Source organism: Apteryx mantelli, unplaced genomic scaffold (assembly GCF_036417845.1).
Source record: "Apteryx mantelli isolate bAptMan1 unplaced genomic scaffold, bAptMan1.hap1 HAP1_SCAFFOLD_20, whole genome shotgun sequence".
Classification (NCBI taxonomy): Eukaryota; Metazoa; Chordata; class Aves; order Apterygiformes; family Apterygidae; genus Apteryx; species Apteryx mantelli.
In genome coordinates this window covers 6,619,086-6,638,609 of record NW_027118553.1, presented here as the reverse complement: position 1 = coordinate 6,638,609, position 19,524 = coordinate 6,619,086, and the positions used below count along the sequence as shown (strand labels likewise).

General features: G+C 53.4%; 1 pseudogene; it reads right to left on the bottom strand.

Annotated features, from left to right (window-relative positions):
• Nucleotides 1-267: 267 nt before the first annotated feature.
• Nucleotides 268-1,226, bottom strand: LOC136995998 (olfactory receptor 14A16-like; annotated as a pseudogene).
• Nucleotides 1,227-19,524: the final 18,298 nt, after the last annotated feature.

The following is a 19,524-nucleotide window of genomic DNA, read 5'->3' as shown; positions in this document are numbered from 1 at the left end:
GTAGAAGCTACTTTATTACAGAGATACTGTGAGGGAGGGAGCTCTGAAAGAGTTATTATTAATTAGACACAATTTTATATAGACACCAGGTGAGACAGAGCAGTCTCAGTAAAGGTGGAATGAACCCAAGCATTTGTGCAACAACATGACAACAACAACAACAACAACAACAACAACAAATAATAATAATAATAATAATAATAATGAGTAATAATAAAAATACAGTGAACAAACAATGCACAGTCCTGGTATGAGATACAGTGGGAGTCATTTGTGGAGAGCAAAGGCAATGTTACCACTGCTGAAAAATGTCCATGAAACCACTCTCTTCAGTGCATCTTTGAGCTCCTTGTTCCTCATGCTGTAGATGAGGGGGTTCACTGCTGGAGGCACCACCGCGTACAGAACAGCCACCACCAGATCCAGAGCTGGGGAGGAGAGGGAGGAGGGCTTCAGGTAGGCAAACACAGCAGTGCTGACAAACAGGGAGACCACAGCCAGGTGAGGGAGGCACATGGAAAAGGCTTTGTGTCGTCCCTGCTCAGAGGGGATCCTCAGCACAGCAGTGAAGATCTGCACGTAGGACAGCACAATGAAAACGAAACACCCAAAGACTAAACAAAGACTAACCACAATAAGCCCAACTTCCCTGAGGTAGGAGTCTGAGCAGGAGAGCTTGAGGATCTGGGGGATTTCACAGAAGAATTGGTCCACGACATTGCCTTTGCAGAGTGGTATTGAAAAGGTATTCCCAGTGTGCAGGAGAGCATTGAGAAAACCACTGCCCAGGCAGCTGCTGCCATTTGGACACAAGCTCTGCTGTCCATGATGGTCCCGTAGTGCAGGGGTTTGCAGATGGCAACGTAGCGGTCATAGGACATGACAGTGAGAAGAGAATACTCTCCTCCTAACAAGAAGAAAAATAGGAAGACCTGGGCAGCACATCCCAAGTAGGAAATGGCTCTGGTGTTCCAGAGGGAATTGGTGACGGATTTGGGGACAGTGGTGGAGATGGTGCCAAGGTCAAGGAGGGAGAGGTTGAGGAGGAAGAAGTACATGGGGGTGTGGAGGCGGTGGTCGCAGGCTATGGCTGTGATGATGAGGCCATTGCCCAGGAGGGCAGCCAGGTAGATGCCCAGGAAGAGTGAGAAGTGCAAGAGCTGCAGCTCCCATGTGTCCGCGAATGCCAGGAGGAGAAACTCAGTGAGGGAGCTGCTGTTGGACATTTTGCTATCTTTGGGCATGGGGGACTGTCGAAAGAAGAAAAGACATTGAGAAGTTAGGAGAGACTTTTCAAGTAAAAAAAAATCCCGAAATGTTCCAGTTCTCATGCAACCCCCCACTTTGCCTCTCTCTTTACGGAGAGGATCTTTGTGCACCTCCCTTGCTTGAGCTCCACTTTGCTCTGGCTGAGTGTGCTGTGAGGAGCAGGGACCTCTGCCCATGAGCTCCAGAGGAGTCAGTCCTGCTGTAAAGCAGTGGGTATAGGGGAATGGGAGTGACTAGCTCAGACATTCTCAATTTCTGTCAGGTGAAATCCACTCACCTTGTGAAAGGACTTTTCAGCATCTTCACTCCCAATTCTAAAGAATGAGGTTTGAGGAACAGAGTTTGGGGGATTTTTTAATTTTCTTTGAGATGCCCCTGTCACCACTGGGGAATGTTCCTCAAAGGCAGCAATTCTCAGCATTTCTGCTGTGAATCCTGAGAAAAATGGATTCCCTGTCCCTTGGTGCAGAGTGAGGACAGCTTGTCTGTCTATTAGCCTTGTTCCCAGCTGTCATTTGCTCGCACCTCTTGGAGCTGGGGGATGATCACTCTCATATGTTGCCCTAAAAAGAAACCAGCCCCTGCTGAGAGCAGACGAGTCCAGTTTCAAAGTGCAGATCTCCAAATTTCTCACCCTTTCTCCAGGCACCCGAGAGGCCTCTCCACACTGTCCTTCCAGCCAAGGACACACAGGGCTCTTTTCCGATGCCCATATACAGCCTCCCACCACCAGCTCCATACTCTCAGCAGCTCTGCACCTTCTTCATTTATCTCTCAGATATCACAGAGGTGCTATGAGACAGCAGTGCCTTTCTGGAGGGCACTTGCAGCCCAGCAGGACACCGCAGGGAAACAGTCAAAGGACCGTTAGGACTGGAAATGGGCTCTCCCTAAGGGACAGTCAGCTCATTTCCCAGCCGCACAGACTGCATTTCCTGGAGCTGCACAGGTTAGAAGGGGGCTGGGGGAACCTCATCACCTTGCAGACCCCTCTGTTCCACAACTTGCAGCATCAATGTCTGAACTGCAGTTGAAAACCCACCAACCCCAGGGAGCCCAAGAGAAGAACAGGAGCAGCAAGGACAGGAGGGGTAACAAGGAGCAACCCGATGATCCTGCTGCCAAGGGAGGCAAGGAGAGAGAGACAGACGGGCATTCTGGAAAGCCCTCACCTTACCCAGCTGGGCATGTCTCCTTGCCGACGGGGACATTTGCAGGGTAGTCCCTCTCAGCCCCTTTGTTGGGCAGCGCAAACTGGGCCCGAGGCAGGAGAGAGGCCGCTCTCCTCTGCTCGAGGTCTGGCTGCAGAGGAGGCAGCTCATGCCCTGGACCCCAGGGCTGTCAGGGCAGAGGCTCTGCTGGGTGGGAGAGGAGACACAGGGGGAGCTTGCTCAGAGGAAGGTGTCTGCATTGCAGGGACTGACCATGACTTGCCCAAATCCATCATCCCATGATGATTCTGTTAGCAATTCCCTCTCCTTCCCTGCCCAGTTTTCCTACCAGGAGCTGTCCCTGCTGCCTGCAGCTTTCTCTGTCCCAACATCGCTTCTCTATCGGTGCTCACAGACTCTGTCCCACCCTCTCTGTGCTCAGGTCTGCCCTGCAGAAACCTTCCAGCACTGAGACCTGGGCAGGGGCATCTCTGTGCTTGCAGGTCCTAAGGAGCAAGTCACATAAACCCCTAGGAAGCCATGAAGGTGCTGCTGGTGTTCCTGTAGGTGGAGGTGGGGTTGAAGGGGTTTGCTGAGCTTTCTCAAGGACCTATTGAGCTCTGAGAGTGAAGGTTTGTGAGTCCCAGGCCCTTGACAAACCTGCAAACTTTTTCCTTTTTCCTCCCTGCCCAAATTAGGAAACTGAAAGCCCTGCAAGGAAAGTTCTTTCCCTTTCAAGTACCCTTTTTTCACCTTCCTCTGTGGTGCAGGGACACGGCTCTGAATCACAGCCCTGGGCAGACCTGTGTGCACGTCCCAGCTTCACAGCCCTGCAGCTGTCCTTGGGAGAAGGTAGCAGCATGCCCTGTCCCTGTGACGGTGTGGCAGGGAATCCCTGCTCTGAAGCATCTCCTCCTCCCCAACACTGGAGAAGCTGGGAGAGCTATCTGTAGAAAACTTATGAGTGATGGGATGGAATAGTTTGAGAAGAGCCCTCCAGGAACCTCAGTAGCATTGCCCCGCGGCCAGAGACTTACCATGTTCAGGGCTGTGAAGATTTCTTCCACAATGAACTGTCAGCCATCCTCCCATTCCACACTGCCTTTCACTTCTCGCTGTCGTGCCTCATCTCATGTCAGCAGCAGCAGGCAGTGCCCGGAGCCCTGCTGCTCTTTGCAGAGGAGCTGCTCCTGCACACAGCTGTCTCTGGGCAGTGCTGTCAGGTTGCCATAAGCTCCTACCATCCCAGGAGCCTGGCCCCACTTGGTAATAGTGGCCCAGCTGAAGTCCTGAATTTCTCTGTCCCTTGTGTTGCCTCCTCCTGGGAAATGTTCACTGAGATAAAACAAAATAATCACTGATGGTCCCTCTCTAAACAATGCAGAGAGACCAGTTACAGCACTGTCACTTGTTTCATCAGAGGATGGTTATCTACGAGAGGTGGAAACGTCCCACTTTGGAAATCCATATTCCCATGTCTTAACTAGGCAGGACACCTAGAAGAGGACAAGGAAGCTCATGGACACATGGTTCAGGTGTTGATTCAGATGAGTCAATTTGGGCATCTCGTGCCCGTTTTGAAGCCCCTGATATCCCCTGGGATGCAGTGGGATGCATATCCCTCCTGTGAACTCCACAAACACACAGAAGGTGGGACTTCCCCTTGCCAAAACTGAAGTGGGCACAACATAGAGGTCTGCGTGTGAGCTCCTTGTCTAAGCTCACGTTATAATCACTGGAGATGGAGGGTGGGGAGCCAGTTGCTCACACACAAACACCTGGGGACAGTTGAAGAGACAGAGGTGGTCCCAGGCATGTGCCAGTGTCTGCTTGCTCTGATGGAGTACCTGTGAGACCCACATCCTTCTGGAGCATCAGGTGGGGGCCAAGTGGGATATTTCCTTGGCCAGCTGAAAGGACACTAGATGCCCACTACAACTAGAACCCCACTCACTAGGAAGCTGAGACAGAAGAAGACCCCAGTGTTACAAATAGCTGTTGTAGTTCAGTGCAGGCACTTGATGCAATGACATGAAAATAGAAACTGCTGCTGGCCTATCTGGGACTCAGGCAGAAACGGCCTCACAATCTACACTGAAGCCATAAACGCGCTTCTGGCCTATCAGCAGCAGAGACAGGGGTGACTTTACCTGAACCTACAGCAACAGAGAGCCTGCTGATGACACATAATTTATGGAGAAGGAAGTGACCTCACCATCAGCATCAGAGCCTTGTCCCCACTTTTGGCCTATCAGGTACCCAGGCAGCAGGGACCTCACGGTAAACATACCAGCCATGTGCCTGTTTCTGGCCTATCACCACCAGAGACTCTGGTGGCATCACAAGAACCTACATGAGCCAAGAGCCTCCTGTTGGCCTGTCAGCTCCAGAGGAATAAGTGACCTCACAAGCAGAATCGAAGCCATGTGCCTGCTGCTGGCCTATCAGCACTCAGGCAGAAGGGATCTCAAAAGCACCTACCCCACTCATATGCCTGCTGCTGGCCTATCAGCACTCAGGCAGAAGGGACCTGACAAGCACAAACCCCAGCCATGGCCCTGCTCCTGGTCATGTTCTCACACAGAAGTGACCCTGTCATTGGCTCCCAGGAACGTGGGGAAGGTTGTGCTCTGGGACTGGCTTGCTTCTGCAGTGGTTTCCCAGGAACTGGCAGAGGGCCTAGGAGGTAGCAGTGCCCTGGCTCTGGGCACCCGTCAGCACCTTCACCTCACGAGCCATGGGACCTGTCCCTCCTCCACCCAGTCCTCTGAGTGACCAGATGCTCTCCTACAGCCTGACAAGAGACTGAGATCTCCCTGCCCATCTGGAGGGCATCCTCCTGATGGACTCCCATAAGCACTGCTGCCTGCTTGTCCACAAGCACCTGGCCTAGGAACTGCAGGGCGTTATCACAGCCCCAGGCAGAGCAGTGCCATGAGGATCCCACCAGGCCTCTTCTTCCAACACTTCCTCAAGCAACATGCTTTGGAGGAACAGGAATGGCCAGGTCCCATCTGTGCCCATCCAGTCGGCTGCAGGCAGCACCCTGGGGACTTGGTTTAGTTCAATACAAAGAAATTCTGGGTGTAGTGGCAGGGCTGGCAGTCACTGATGCCTTCCCCGCCACTCCAGGAGCTGAGGCTGCTCCCCAGTGCTGAGGAGCTAAAAAGAAAGTTTTAGGTGCCCAGAGAAAGGTAGGGAAATACTGCAGGTCTCATTCAGGCCAGATGTTATAGAATCTGCTTCTGAGGGTGTTTCAGGGGTGGCTGTGATGTGACTCAGGTCCTTTGTGAGTCACACATTGGAGGCATCCTATAGTCTTCAACCACTCAGGACTTGAAGGTCCCAGGCTGAAATCTTTGCCAGAGTGCCCAGAAACTCCCCCTTGGCTGGAAGGGGTCTCTAAAATCCTGTTGCCCTCCATCCCACAAGAGGTGTCAGGAAAAAAAACCCTTCCTTCCCCCAGGTACTGCTGGTCATGGAAGAAACAGCCTTGCCAGAGAGGGGGTAAATCCACCCGTTTTTGCAGATGTTTACTCTTGGGACTCCAGGCCCAAATTCTCCCTCTTTTGATTCATTTCTGCTTTCTTTCTCCACCTCTCCCACACACATTTATCTTACTCTGTGAGGTGTGTCATGAGCCCATGGCACGAGCAGAGGAGGCCATATGAAGCCCCGTGGCTCGGGGCTTGGGATCCTTGGCACCTCAGGAGGGTCACTGTCACTTGGTTTATCCAGGCCTTTGCTGTGAGGTCTCGTACACACATTTCCTTTCTCAGGGGGCTTCCCAGGCTGCCCAGATTATCAGCGTGGCCTTGCCCTGGACTCAGCTCTTTCTCCACAGTCCTGATCTATTCTGCAAGGGGAAAAAGAGAGTTCAGGGTAGACTGAGGTGTGACCAGAGGAAGTATCACTGAAGATCAGGAAAAGCATCAGTTTATAGCCACCCTCAGGACATTCAGTCCCAATCTTTTCTCTTTCAGACCAAACGCAGGCTTCATCCTGCAGCCACGGTAGCCAATGAAAAGCCAATGTCCCCCACATTGGTGTGCTTGAGCATGAGCCCTAATGCTTTAATTAAAAAGTTTGCCTAGCAAATTGTGTTCTATCACTACCAAATCATATTCTTGGCCATGCTATTAGAGGAAGAGTAAATCCGAAGTCCCCCTGGAGCTCTCCCCCGTGAGCAAGTCTGGGCATATCTGGCTCCAGCCACTTGGCTACTGGCAGAAATGCCATTTTGGGGGGTTGGTTGTTTTAAAAAGTCTGCAGTACCTGGGTTAATCATACTGCTCTCTCCAACGTGGGTAGTCTGCCAGTTCTGCCTTTTCTTTATTTTGATCCTTTCTGGTCGAGGCTGCCAGGATATTTCCAGTGTCTCACCACACTTGCCCTGCTGCCTGCACTCTTGCTAATACAAGCCAGGGTAACGGTGGCCATCTTTGCTACAAGAGCACCTTGCTGACTTCTTCTCAACTTGATATCCACCATGACTGCCCAGGTCCTTCCCCAGATCCTCTTTCTTGTCCTTTTTGAAGATGGATGTCATGTTTGAGGAGGAGCTGGGGAGGGCCGGGGGCCAGGCAGTGGCTGCAGGGCTGTGCCAGGTCCTGCTGCATCGCTGGTCCCTGCGGTGTGGGGAGAGGGGATGGGAGATGGGGCAGCACAGGCGGTGGTGGCAGGTCATCAGGGCAGGGGCAGGGAACAGTGGGGACTTCAGTGAGGGGCCGTGGCCTCACCAGGAGTGGTGAGGAGCATCGTGGCTTCCATCTGTGCCCTGTCCCTGCCCCCCCACATATCCCCATGGACCCACTGTGCAGGCATCACACAGGGCAGGGTGCATTCAGGGATGGGGAAACGACCCCCAGGCATGGTCCCCATGACATCCCTCGATGCCCCATACACCCACAGCCCTCCTGCTTTCCCAGCCTCCCCCAGCACCCGGCCCCAGCCCTTCCCACACGGGGGTTAGCACACAGCCATCCCCTGGGTTCTGCCAGGGTCTGGACCGGGAAGGAGGCCAGGCAGCACTGGCCGTTCCCCTCAATACAGGCACTGAGCCCAGCAGGAAGGAGCTGGACATGCAGCAAAACGCAGAAACCTGGGGTGCACGGCCAGGGCTGGAAATGGCCAATGTGAGAGGCTGGTCTGTGATGAATGCCCGGGGGCACCTCCGTGGTTGGTCCCTGCAACCAAGGGCACAGAGAGGCCTCCTCTCTTCTGCACCTGGCATGTCTTGGTTCCCCTCCACGAGACCTGGCTCTGCACCACAAACCCCTGGTGTGTGTCCTCACCCTGCCCGTTCACACAGCTGAGCTGACATTGGTGTTTTCCTCTCCTAGGCCCTTTCCAGACCAGACCAGACGCTCCCTGGCTCTCCCCACCTCCCCTGCCCTCTCCCCAGACCACCCAGCAGAGCAGCCCAGGCTGGTGGTGGCGCCCAGCAGTGCCCGCCGCAGGGGGCTGCAGAGCTCTGGGCACTCACTCCACAGCCACAGGTCCCCAGCAGGCTCAGCAGCTCTGCGGGGGACAGGGGTGTGTGTGTCAGCCATCCCATCAGCCTCCAAGCTGGAACTGGCCCCAGTCGCACAAGGACACAGAGCACAGCCTCACTCCGTGTCCCTTGTTCTGGTGTCCAGCAGATTCCCTACCTCCAGGCTGCCTGCAGACCCCTGTGCCAGCCCCTCTCTCCAGCACAGCACAAGAGTCCCTGCCCTGGGGCTCCTCCGGCAGCTCCTGCTGCCCCAGGCACACAGCAGCCTGCCCTTAGTTGACATACAGAGAAACAGATTTCTCTTTCTCATTTACTCCTCCTTGCCAGCACACACTTGCTCCTTTCCTCTTCTCTAGGTGCGTCCTTGCTCCCCCAAGGGCCTTTCCCCAGGTGGGAGCATCAGTGCTGGCCTGCCTGGCCATTCCTGGACCCTCCACCATCCTCCCCACAGGGCCCCGAGCTGGTGGTGCTGCTCTGCAGAGCGAGTGGCTGTGGGGCAATGGGTTTTGGGGTGACTCCGCACTGGCTGTGGTGGTCAGGGTGGGAAGCAGACCCCGCTGGACAGGCATTGTTGCACCTGGCAAACCCCTACCAAGGGGTCTGTGGCCATGGATGATGCTCTGAGCAATCACAGGGCATTTCAAAGGGCTCAGGCTGTGTTCAGGGGTGTTCCCTAGAGCCAGCCCATGTTTTTTCATTGAAAGTGACATGAACAACTCTCCGGGTTCCCCTCCCTGTGCCTGCAGGGTCCACAATGCCTCCCATCAGATTGCAGAGCTCTCACTAGCCTGGACATTCAGTGGTTTATGCCTTTACCTTTGGGTGACTCCACTTCATTCTGTGAAGCTCCATTTGCTGCCCACCCCGAGGCACATGGTGCCCTTGGAGATGCCCTGTGCTCTCCTGGGGGCTCCATACTCCCTTTGAGAAGGACAGGCATCAATGTCCAGCCCTGTCACATGGGAGATACTGGTTGACCGTTCACCACCTCCAGGAGCACTGGGCACCCACCCACCCTCATTCCCTAACACATCACCTAGGAACTCGTGGCCTTGAGCCCATGCAGAGCGCCGGAAAAGCAACAGGCCCTTTCAGGGTGTAAAGTCCTTGAGCACATTTTTGACTCCAGCTTTGGACGGAGAGCCCAACCTTCAAGCACTGCACTGAGGAAATCCCCTTTTATTAGAGCGAAGCCAGGTCTCACACAGTGACAGACACATTTACAGCAGGCATCTCAGTCAGACAGACTGGGTTCATGCCTCTGGAGAAGTGGGATTCAAATACTTCTGTACAAACATGATTATCACAGAGAGAATGCCCAAAGCGTAGGAGTTGTTTTGAGAGAAATCAGAAAGCAACTGTGAAGAGGGCTGGGCAGCTTATTTCTGCTGAACTAGTACCAGCTGAATCAGTTTCTTCAGTGTATCTTTGAGCTCCTTGTTCCTCATGCTGTAGATGAGAGGGTTCACTTTTGGAGGCACCACCACATACTGAAGAGCCAGGAGTAGATCCAGCACTGGGGAGATGGAGGGGGGCTTCAGGTAGGCAAAGAGGCCAGTACTGAGGTACAGGGAGACCACGGCCAGGTGAGTCAGGCACATGGAAAAGGCTTTGTGTCGTCCCTGCTCAGAGGGGATTCTCAGCACAGCAGTGAAGATCTGCAGGTAGGACAGCACAATGAAAATGAAACACCCAAAGCCGAAACAGACACTAAGCACAAGTGCCCAAACTTCCCTGAGGTAGGAGTCTGAGCAGGAGAGCTTGAGGATCTGTGGAAGTTCACAGAAGAACTGCTCCACAGCATTGCCTTTGCAGAGTGGTAGTGAAAATGTTTTAGCAATGTGCAACACAGCATTGAGAAAACCACTGGCCCAGGCAGCTGCTGCCATTTTGACACAAGCTCTGCTGCCCATGATGGTCCCGTAGTGCAGGGGTTTGCAGATGGCAACATAGCGGTCATAGGCCATGAGTGTAAGAAGAGTATACTCTCCTCCAAAGAAGACAACAACCAGTAAGACTTGAGCAGCACATCCTGAGTAGGAAATGGCTTTTGTGTCCCACAGGGAATTGGCCATGGATTTGGGGACAGTGGTGGAGATAGTGCCAAGGTCAAGGAGGGAGAGGTTGAGGAGGAAGAAGTACACAGAGGTGTGGAGGTGGTGGTCGCAGGCTACAGCTGTGATGATGAGGCTGTTGCTCAAGAGGGCAGCCAGGTAGATGCCCAGGAAGAGCACGAAGTGCAAGAGCTGCAGCTCCCGTGTGTCTGCAAATGCCAGGAGGAGGAACTCGTTGAGGGAGCTGCTGTTGGACATTTGCTCTGCCTTGTTTCAGGGCACTGTCCAAGGAGGAAAAGGCATTGACAAGTTAGAACAGGCTTCTCTGAGCAAAACCCATTCCACTCATCATAGCACCCCCCACATTGCCTCTCTCCTTTGCCTTCATTCAGATCCCTTTCCTGACCTCTCGCTTGTGCTGGATGTGTAGTGCCAGGGCCTCTGCCCATGGTCTCCACAGGAGTCAGCCCTGCTCTGATGGGGGGTGCAAAAGGAGATGTCAGACTGCCCTGTGCATTTGGTGGGCATCCCTGGGGATGGGCACCATGGGCTGAGTGAAGGGCATTATGTCCCGTGACTCAGTGGCAATAGTCTCTTTTTATCCTTGTGAGAGACAAATACAGCACTCATGGCAGCTGACTCCGAAAGAGAAGATCCTTCTGAGGGATGCATATCTCCCAACCTTGCCCTCCTCAACAGACGTGTCTGTTTCTGGATCAATCACAGCAGCTCCCACTCTGCCAAGGGAGAGAAGCAGTGCAGTGAAGGCAGGGGCTGACCCGACCCTTTGCAGACACCTCTGTCCGAATGAGATGGACCCTGTCCTCATGTCAGTTTACCATCTTCCCTCTTTCTCCAGGCACTGTAGGGGCACTGGGAAGTGACTAGCTCTGAGGTGCACATCCTGCAGCAGATTACATCCACCTGTCTTGTGGAAAGGCTGTGAACATGTAAACAGTGATTTTCTCCAGAAAATGGGCTGCAGGGGAGGGGTCTGTTTCTGTATTTCTTTAGTTTTCAGATGCCTCCATCACACCCTGGGAGCCTTCTTGGATGGCGTAGAAATCTTTGGCATTTCAGTTGCTCTCAGCATGAGCACTTGTGCCCCCCGAGAGGAAAAAGGGCTCATGGTGACTTTGTACGGAGTCAGGGGATCTGGTCTGTCTGTGAGTCTTGCCCCTCTCTGCCCTGCATTCGCAACTCTCCCAGCTAAAGGACAATCACACTCACAAATTACTTTAAGAAAGAAACGGGGTGGACCTGAGAGGGGAGGGGTTCCATTTCAAGTGAAGCTTTCCAAATTCTTCTCTCTCAGCCCACATGTGGAGAGAGTGCCATGGAGAGCTCTTCAGAGCATTTGATGATGTTTCTGACTCACATGACCAGCACAAGGACTCTCAGCTATCACACATATGTTACGGGAGAGCTGTGGTCTTCTGGAGGGCAGCTTGCAGCCTGGCAGGACACTCTAGAGAGACAGTCAAGAGGGCTAAAGATGGGGCTTCTTCTTAAGGGAGAATGAGATCATTCCCCTACCAGATGAAATGTCTTGCCTAGAGGGTTGGAAGGGGACTTGGACATGCCGCTGCCATGAAGACAGCTCCATGCAGCACCCACAGGGTCAATGCCTTAACTGCAGCTGAACCCCCCTCCTTCAGCCCAGAGGGCACGAGAGCAAGAACCAGACCAGCACAGAGAGGTGAAGAAGCAAGGAGCAACACTGTGATGCTCCTACCACAGGGAAAGCAAGGAGCGAGAGACAGAAGGGCAGTCAGGAAAGCCTTCCCCTCACCCAGCTGTGCGCACCACCTCCCAGATCTGCACAGACAAGGACAGCTGCTCTCAGCCCCTTTGTCACACAGTGGGAGATGGGCACGCTGCAGGAGAGATGTCCCTCTCCTCTGCTGGAGCTCAGGCTAGAGCATGCAGCTCATGTCCTGGACCCCATGGTCTTGAGGGCAGAGGCTGTGCTGGGTGGCAGAGGAGACCCAGGGGGCTTGCTTGGAGGAAGAGGTCTGCATTGAAGGGCATGACAGGGAGGTCTCCAAATTCCCCCTCCCACAGCATTTATGGTTCTAGTTTCCTCTCATTCACGGAACATTTCTTCACTGCTTGGAGCTTTTCCTCCTGGGAGCTGTTTCTCTCTCCCACGGCTTTTCCCTGCCAGCACTCTGCAAACAGGAGGAAAATGAAAGCACCGACTCAGGAGAGCACTTCTGTTTAAGGTAACCCCTGTCCCTGCCTTGACTGTCCTCTAGAAAAGGCCTGTTGGAAATATTGTGGGGCTGAGCTGGAGCTGAGAGCAGCCCTGACCCATGCAGCACCCTCTCAGCAGGAGAATGAACCTGCCTTGCCAGGGGTGACTCCTTCCACCCAGAGCTTCACCATGCAGTGCTGTGGGGAGCTCCGCGGGCAGGCTGAGTACTGACCCTTGCAGGTGGCAGAGTCACTGCCCCAGTCACACAGCACCCTGGGGTGCAGGGATACTGCTCTGAATTCCAGCCCTGGAGATTCCTGCTGAAGATCTCCAGCACCATGATCTGCTCTCAGATGGTCTAACTTTACAGTTAGATGAGGTTGGTAAGTGCTTTCTCCAGGAGGGTTTTTAAAGATCTCCTGGTCCCTGCCCCACTACTGCTCCACTATCATGGTGACTATATATATATATTTTTTTCCTTAAACTTGTCTCTTGTGCTTTCCTCCCCTTGGCCTCCAGCCACACCATCTCATCTACGTTGACCGACGACAATCACAGCCTCAACTCCAAGCACAGCCTTGCTGGGATCTCCTGGGACCATGCAGGTGGGCCATGGTGGCCAGCTCTAAGCAGACATACATGCTGCAGGTCCCTACATGGTCTCAGAGAAGAGCGTATGGAGACATAGCATGACCCAGGGCAGAGCCTGTGGGCTGACACCAAGGCAGAGCTGGGGTCAGCAGGGCTGAGAAGAGAAGCTCCAGCAGATCCTTTCCACACTGGGCAGGGAGTGATGCACCCAGCAGTGCTCCTCAGAGAGGATGGTGACACAAGAGACGGGGAGCACCGTGAACTGTGGTACTGAGCACTGAGCATCTGTGCTGGGTCTGGGAGTCCTGGCAGGCGGTGCTGATGGCTGCAGCCCCAAGAGACCCCCAGCCCTGCTAGCAGCAGTGAGTCCCCTCCACGACTGCTGGGAGCTTCTGGAGTGTCGTGGCTCCTATCTGCACCTCATCCCTGCACTGGCCCAGCCCTTGGTGCCCTGGCGACTATGGCCCTCCTGCCTGGAAGCCTCCCACCAGTCTCCAGCACCTGCCCAGCTCTCATCCTGTCCCCCTGGGGTTAGTAGAAGGTCTGCTGGTGCTTGGCCCCAGGGACAGAGGCCAGGCAGGGCTGGATTTTCCCCCCATGCAGGTGCTGAGCCCAGCAGGCAGACGGAGCTGGTCACATTCCAAGATCACCCCTCACCAGCACCATGGAGAATGGCCAGTGCTGGAAATGGCTGGTACAAGGGGCTGGGTCTGGGAGGAGTTTCCTGGGGCAGTTTCTCCTCTCTGTTCATGCAACAAGCTGAGCTGGATCTTTGCACTGAGGCATCTTGTTTGAGGGCCCCAATGGGAGGCAGATGGTCTACAAGCCCAGTAGACGGCCCCAGGATCTCCACTGCATGCTCCCTGCCAGCCCTGCAGAGGACCCAGCAGAGGGCTCGTCCCCCCAGGGCTCACAGCTGGATGCCCAGTCCTTCAGCCTCGCATGGAGCCTTGTCTAGGGGTGACTTTTGGGGTAAGGACCAGCACACAGGGAGGGGGAGATTGTCTGAAGGACATGTGCTGGGGACAGGGCCTGAGGGACAGCAGCTTTGGAGGAAGAGCCCAGCCTTCAGGCACTGCACCAGGAAGAACCGTCTTTATTACAGAGATACCGTGAGGGAGTCAGCTCTGACCCAGTGCTGCACACAATTTTATGTGGGTACCAGGTGAGACAGAGCAGGATAAGGAAAAGTGGAATGAATCCAAGCATTTGTGTAGCAACATGATAACACATAATAATAATAAAAGTAATAAAAAAATAAAGTGAACAAAAAAAGCTCAGTCCTGGTATGGGATACAGGGGGAGTCATCTCTGAAGAGCAAAAGCAATTTTACCATTGAAAAAAAATATCCATGAAACCACTTTCCTCAGGGCATCTTTGAGCTCCTTGTTCCTCATGCTGTAGATGAGGGGGTTCACTGCTGGAGGCACCACTGAATACAGAACAGCCACCACCAGATCCAGAGCTGGGGAGGAGAGGGAAGGGGGCTTCAGGTAGGCAATGAAGACAGTGCTGACGAACAGGGAGACCACGGTCAGGTGCGGAAGGCACATGGAAAAGGCTTTGTGCCGGCCCTGCTCAGAGGGGATCCTCAGCACAACAGTGAAGATCTGCACATAGGACAGCAGAATGAAAATGAAACACCCAAGCATTAAACAGACGCTAAGCACAAGAAGCCCAATTTCCCCAAGGTAGGAGTCTGAGCAGGAGAGCTTGAGGATCTGGGGAACTTCACAGAAGAACTGGTCCACCACATTGCCTTGGCAGAGTGGTATTGAAAATGTGTTAGCAGTGTGCAGTAGCGCATTGAGGAAACCACTGCCCCAGGCAGCTGCTGCCATTTGGACACAAGCTCTGCTGCCCATGATGGTCCCGTAGTGCAGGGGTCTACAGATGGCAACATAGCGGTCATAGGCCATGACAGTGAGAAGAAAATGCTCTCCTCCAAACAAGAAGGCAACCAGGAAGACCTGTGCAGCACATCCTGAGTAGGAAATGGCCCTGGTGTTGCTCAGGGAACTGGCCATGGATTTGGGGACAGTGGTGGAGATGGAGCCAAGGTCAAGGAGGGAGAGGTTGAGGAGGAAGAAGTACATGGGGGTGTGGAGGCGGTGGTCGCAGGCTATGGCTGTGATGATGAGGCCGTTGCTCAGGAGGGCAGCCAGGTAGATGCCCAGGAAGAGCACGAAGTGCAAGAGCTGCAGCTCCCGTGTGTCTGCAAATGAGAGGAGGAGGAACTCGTTGAGGGAGCTGCCATTGGACATTTTGCTCCCTCTAGGCACCTGGCACTGTTAGAGGAGGAAAAGGCAGTGACAAGTCAGGAGACACTTTTCTGATCAAAACTCTTTCCCTTCCTCACACACACCCCCAACACACGCACAGACACACACCAACATACACACAATTGTTGCTTTTCTCCTCGGCAGGACCTTCATTCAGCTCCCTGTCTGGAGCTCCAGTTTGTGCTGGCTGCGTGTGCCATGAGGAGCAGGGACCTCTGCCCACAGACTCCAGAGGGGTCAGTCCTGCTATAATGTAGAAAGTTTGTTTAACATCTTCACCTCCAGTTCTGAGGCATTTTGACCATTTAAGCAACAGTTTCATTTCTGGGGGGCTTGTTTGTTTGTTTGTCTGCTCTGCAGGGTAGGAATATGCTACCTTTCCACTGCTCTCAGTGTGAAGACTAGTGAGTCCTGAGAGGCAAAAGCTCTCCCTGTGCCCTACGACAGAGCCAGCATACTGGTCTCGACATCAGTCCCATTCCCAGCTGCCTTGGGCATGCACCTCTCTCCGTTAGAGGATAATCTCAACTGCAAGTTACCCTTAAAGGAAACTGGCCCCTGCTGACTGTGGTGTCCACTTGCAAAGCACAGATCTCCAAACTCACCTCTCTCTCTCAGTTCAGATGTCCCAAGAGTGATGGAGAGGGTGTGACATAGCACATAGCGCCGATGATCAGAATAAGGATTCCGATGTGGCTCTGACACTGAGGCATCTCTCAACACTCATTTTGTAGCCAAAAACACACAGCGCTTCTTCAGCTGCCCACATACAGCCACCTGCAGCAGCATTTCCATTTCCTTAGCACCTCTGTGCCTTCTGCATGGCACATTCAGCTATCACAATATCCTACAAAAGAGCTGTGCCCTTCTGGAGGGCAGTGCACAGCCTGGCAGCACACCCCATGGAGCGTCAAGTGTCTTAAAGGTGGGGTCTCCTGAAGGACAGTCAGCTCATTCCCCATGCCTCTGCTGAGTGACAGAGGAAGGATGACGGGGGCTTGCTCAGGGGAAAGCATCTGCACTGCAGGAGCTGGCAGAGAACTGCCTGCACCCCAGCCTCACATGAGGTGTCCGGTAGCAGTTTCCTCTCACTCTCTGACCATCTCTCTGCTGCTTGGAGATGTCCTTGCTGGGAGCTCTTCCTTTGTCCCCACACAGGTCCCATCCCACCCACTGTCATCTCAGCTCTGCCCTGCAGAAACCTCCAAGCAGCAGGAAACTGCCCAGCGGCATCTCTCTGTTTGCAGGTGTTAAAGAGCAGACCAGAAAAATCTCCAATGAGACTGGCAAGGTGATGTTGGTGCTGTCTGTAGGCTGAGGGGTGGTGAAGGCACTTGCAAACCTATTCATCCTTCAGTGTGATGGTTAAGATCTTAGCCCCTTGTTTAAACCTGACTGCTGCATTTCCATTCCCACCAGGCAGAGACAAGTCCTCTTGAGATCTCCACTCTCAAAATGTCCCCCTGGTGAGCTGGAGCTGTGAGCAGCCCTGAGCCACACAGCACCCTCTCAGCAGGAGAATGAACTTGCCCTGCTGGGGGTCACCCCTCTTACCCAGAGCTTCTCCCTGCAGGCCATAGGGAGCTCCCTGGGCAGGCTGAGTGCTGACCCTCGCAGGCAGCAGAGTCACTGTTCCAGGCACACAGCACCCAGGGGCACAGGGACACTGCTCTGAATCACAGCACTACGCGGACCTGGATGCACTCCCTGGCTTCACATCCCTGCAGCCATCTCTGAGAGAAGGGAGCAAGATCCCTTGTCCCGGTGATGGTGTGGCAGGAAATCCCTGCTCTGAAGCATCTCCTCCTCCTCTGCAAAGGAGAAGCCAGCAGAGTGATCCTTTAAACCCTATCAGTCATGGGATGGACGGGGTTCAGAAGACCCTTCCAGGAAGCTCAGTAGCCTTGCTCTACAGCCAGAGACTTACTGTACAAAGATCTGTGAAGATTCTTCCCACAATGAGCTCTCCTCTGGCCACCCACTCCACACTGCCTTTCACTTCTCGCTGTCGTGTCTCATCTCATGTCAGCAATAGCAGGCAGTGCCTGGAGCCCTGCTGCTCTTTGCAGAGGAGCTGCTCCTGCACACAGCTGTTTCTGGGCAGTGCTGTCAGGTTGCCATGAGCATCCCTCCATCCCAGGAGCTTGATCCCGCTCAGGAACAGGGGCCCAGCTGAAGGCGTGAATTTCTCTGTCCCTTGTGCTCCCTCCTCCTGGGAAATGTTCACTGAAATAAACTAAAATAATCAGCTATTGTGCTTTTCTAAAGCGTGGAGAGAAACTGATTCCAACATTATAGTTTGTTTCATCAGAGCATTCCTATCTACGATAGGTGGAAATGTCCCTCTCTGGAAGCCCCTTTTCCCATCTCTTAACTAGGCAGGAAACCTAGAAGAGGACAAGAAGGGAGCTCATTGACACATGGTTCAGGGGTTGATTCAGATGAGTCAGTCTGGGCATCTCATGCTGATTCAGAAGGTCCTGGGATGCAGTGGGATACAGATCCCTCCCGTGAACCCCACAAACACACAGGAGGTGGGATTCCCCTTGCCAAAACTGAAGTGAGCACAACATAGGGGTCTGCATGTGAGCTCCTTGTCTAAGCTCCCATTGTAATCACTGGAGGTGGAGGGTGGGAGTCAGTTGCTCACACACAAAGACCTGGTGACAGTTGAAGAGACAGAGGTGCTCCAAGGCATGTGCCAGTGTCTGCTTGCTCTGATGGAGTGACTGTGAGACCTGCATCCTCCTAGAGCATGACATGGGGGTCGGGTGGGGAATTTCCTTGGACATCTGAAATGACAGTAGATGCCTACTACAGCTAGAGCCCCACTCACTAGGAAGCTGAGACAGATGAAGATCCCAGTATTAGAAACAGCTAATGTAATTCAGTGCAGACACTTGATTTAATGACACAGAAATAGGCCTGCAGGGCCATTTCAGATGCCTGGGGTGTCCAGCACAACCACATGTCTCTAGCAGATACAGCATGGCACCTACAGGAAAACCATGCCCCTTTGGAGTGATTGCCGGGCAAGTGTCCCAGGGCATCTCAGGTTTCCTGCCTGTGCTCAAACAAATGAATCCCACCACTGCCTTTAGGCAAAGTCTGTACTGTCTGCATCCAAATGTGCTTCATAAATGGGAGAGGCACATCACACCAACATCTCCACTCTAGTCTCTGCACTATGAAATCCTTCTAGCTCTTCTCCTCCTGAACCTCTTCTAACCCCCCAATATGATACGAACAGAGATTGGACTAATGATGACCTCAGGGTGGCTGGATCACAGGCTGCCCAGGCCCAGGGACTTCTTCACTGGCACCTTGTCCTTCCTGGAGATTGGTTCAAGAAGTCTGTCACAGGCCCAACGGTGCTGCAGAGTCAGCTCGGGCAGGCAACTCCTCTCCTGCCATTCCTGCACAGCCCGCCTCTCTATCTCCCTGGCCTTGGGCACTGCAGGCTTTGCTCTCTTAGTGGGAACCTCCTTTCACCATTACATTGCCACCTGCTATCCATGCCAGCATGCCATCAATTGCAATGTGGTGCGGTGCAACAGGACACCCAGAGGGACTCCGTGATCAGCCCCTGGCTTTGTGTTTCAAGGAGCAGCCAGCAAGGACGGAGGGACATCATTAGATGTAGGAAGATCCTGGGGTGAGAGCAAGGTGGGGAAGGAGGTCGGGTGTCTACAGGCTACAGGGAAACAGGTGCAGCTTTGGGTCAACGTAGTGGAGGTGACCGAGGTCAATGCCAAGGCTGAAAGCCTCCAACAGAACTGAGGTCTTTGTCCCATTTGCTATGGCTAGTGTCTCTGCCATCGAAGCCTACAAGAAGATGACGTTTCCTTACAGCACTGTGGCCTTGCCACTTCCTCACCTCCAGGGAGACCAGGAAGTGCCATATCATTGTCCTGCACTCAGCATTGTACACAACCCCACCCTGACACTGCCTCCAGGAAGAGCCCTGAGTGACACTTGAGGGAAAGGACCACCCTATCCAGGGGCTGGCTGTCAGTGCTTGGTTACTCTGCTTGATAACACACATCAAGGTTGACTTGGCATCACAGCCACCTGCACATTGCCTTTGCCTACCTGCTTTCCATAGAGACCTAGCTGCAAAGAGACACAGAAGGATTTGTCTTAATTGCGATCAAACAAAAATGAACATGATCCAGTGTCATAAGAAGTAAAAGATGCTCCGCAACTGTATGTCAAGTCCAAGTCACCTCCAGTGAGGTCCACAGTCTATAAGGAAAAACCTTCCTTGAAATGTTCTTCACAAATAAACAGGAAAGGCTGAATAGACACACAATGAAGGAGTTGATTGAAGAGACAATTAGACTGCTGAAAGACAAGGCAAGCTTCAGACTCCCTGAAGCTTAAAGCAGCAACTGGAGAGTTGGGAGGTATCTGAACAATAAAGAGTAAGGGGAGGAGGAAGACTGGGAAACTATGGAAAGTGCATATGCCCATAGAGTCTGACAA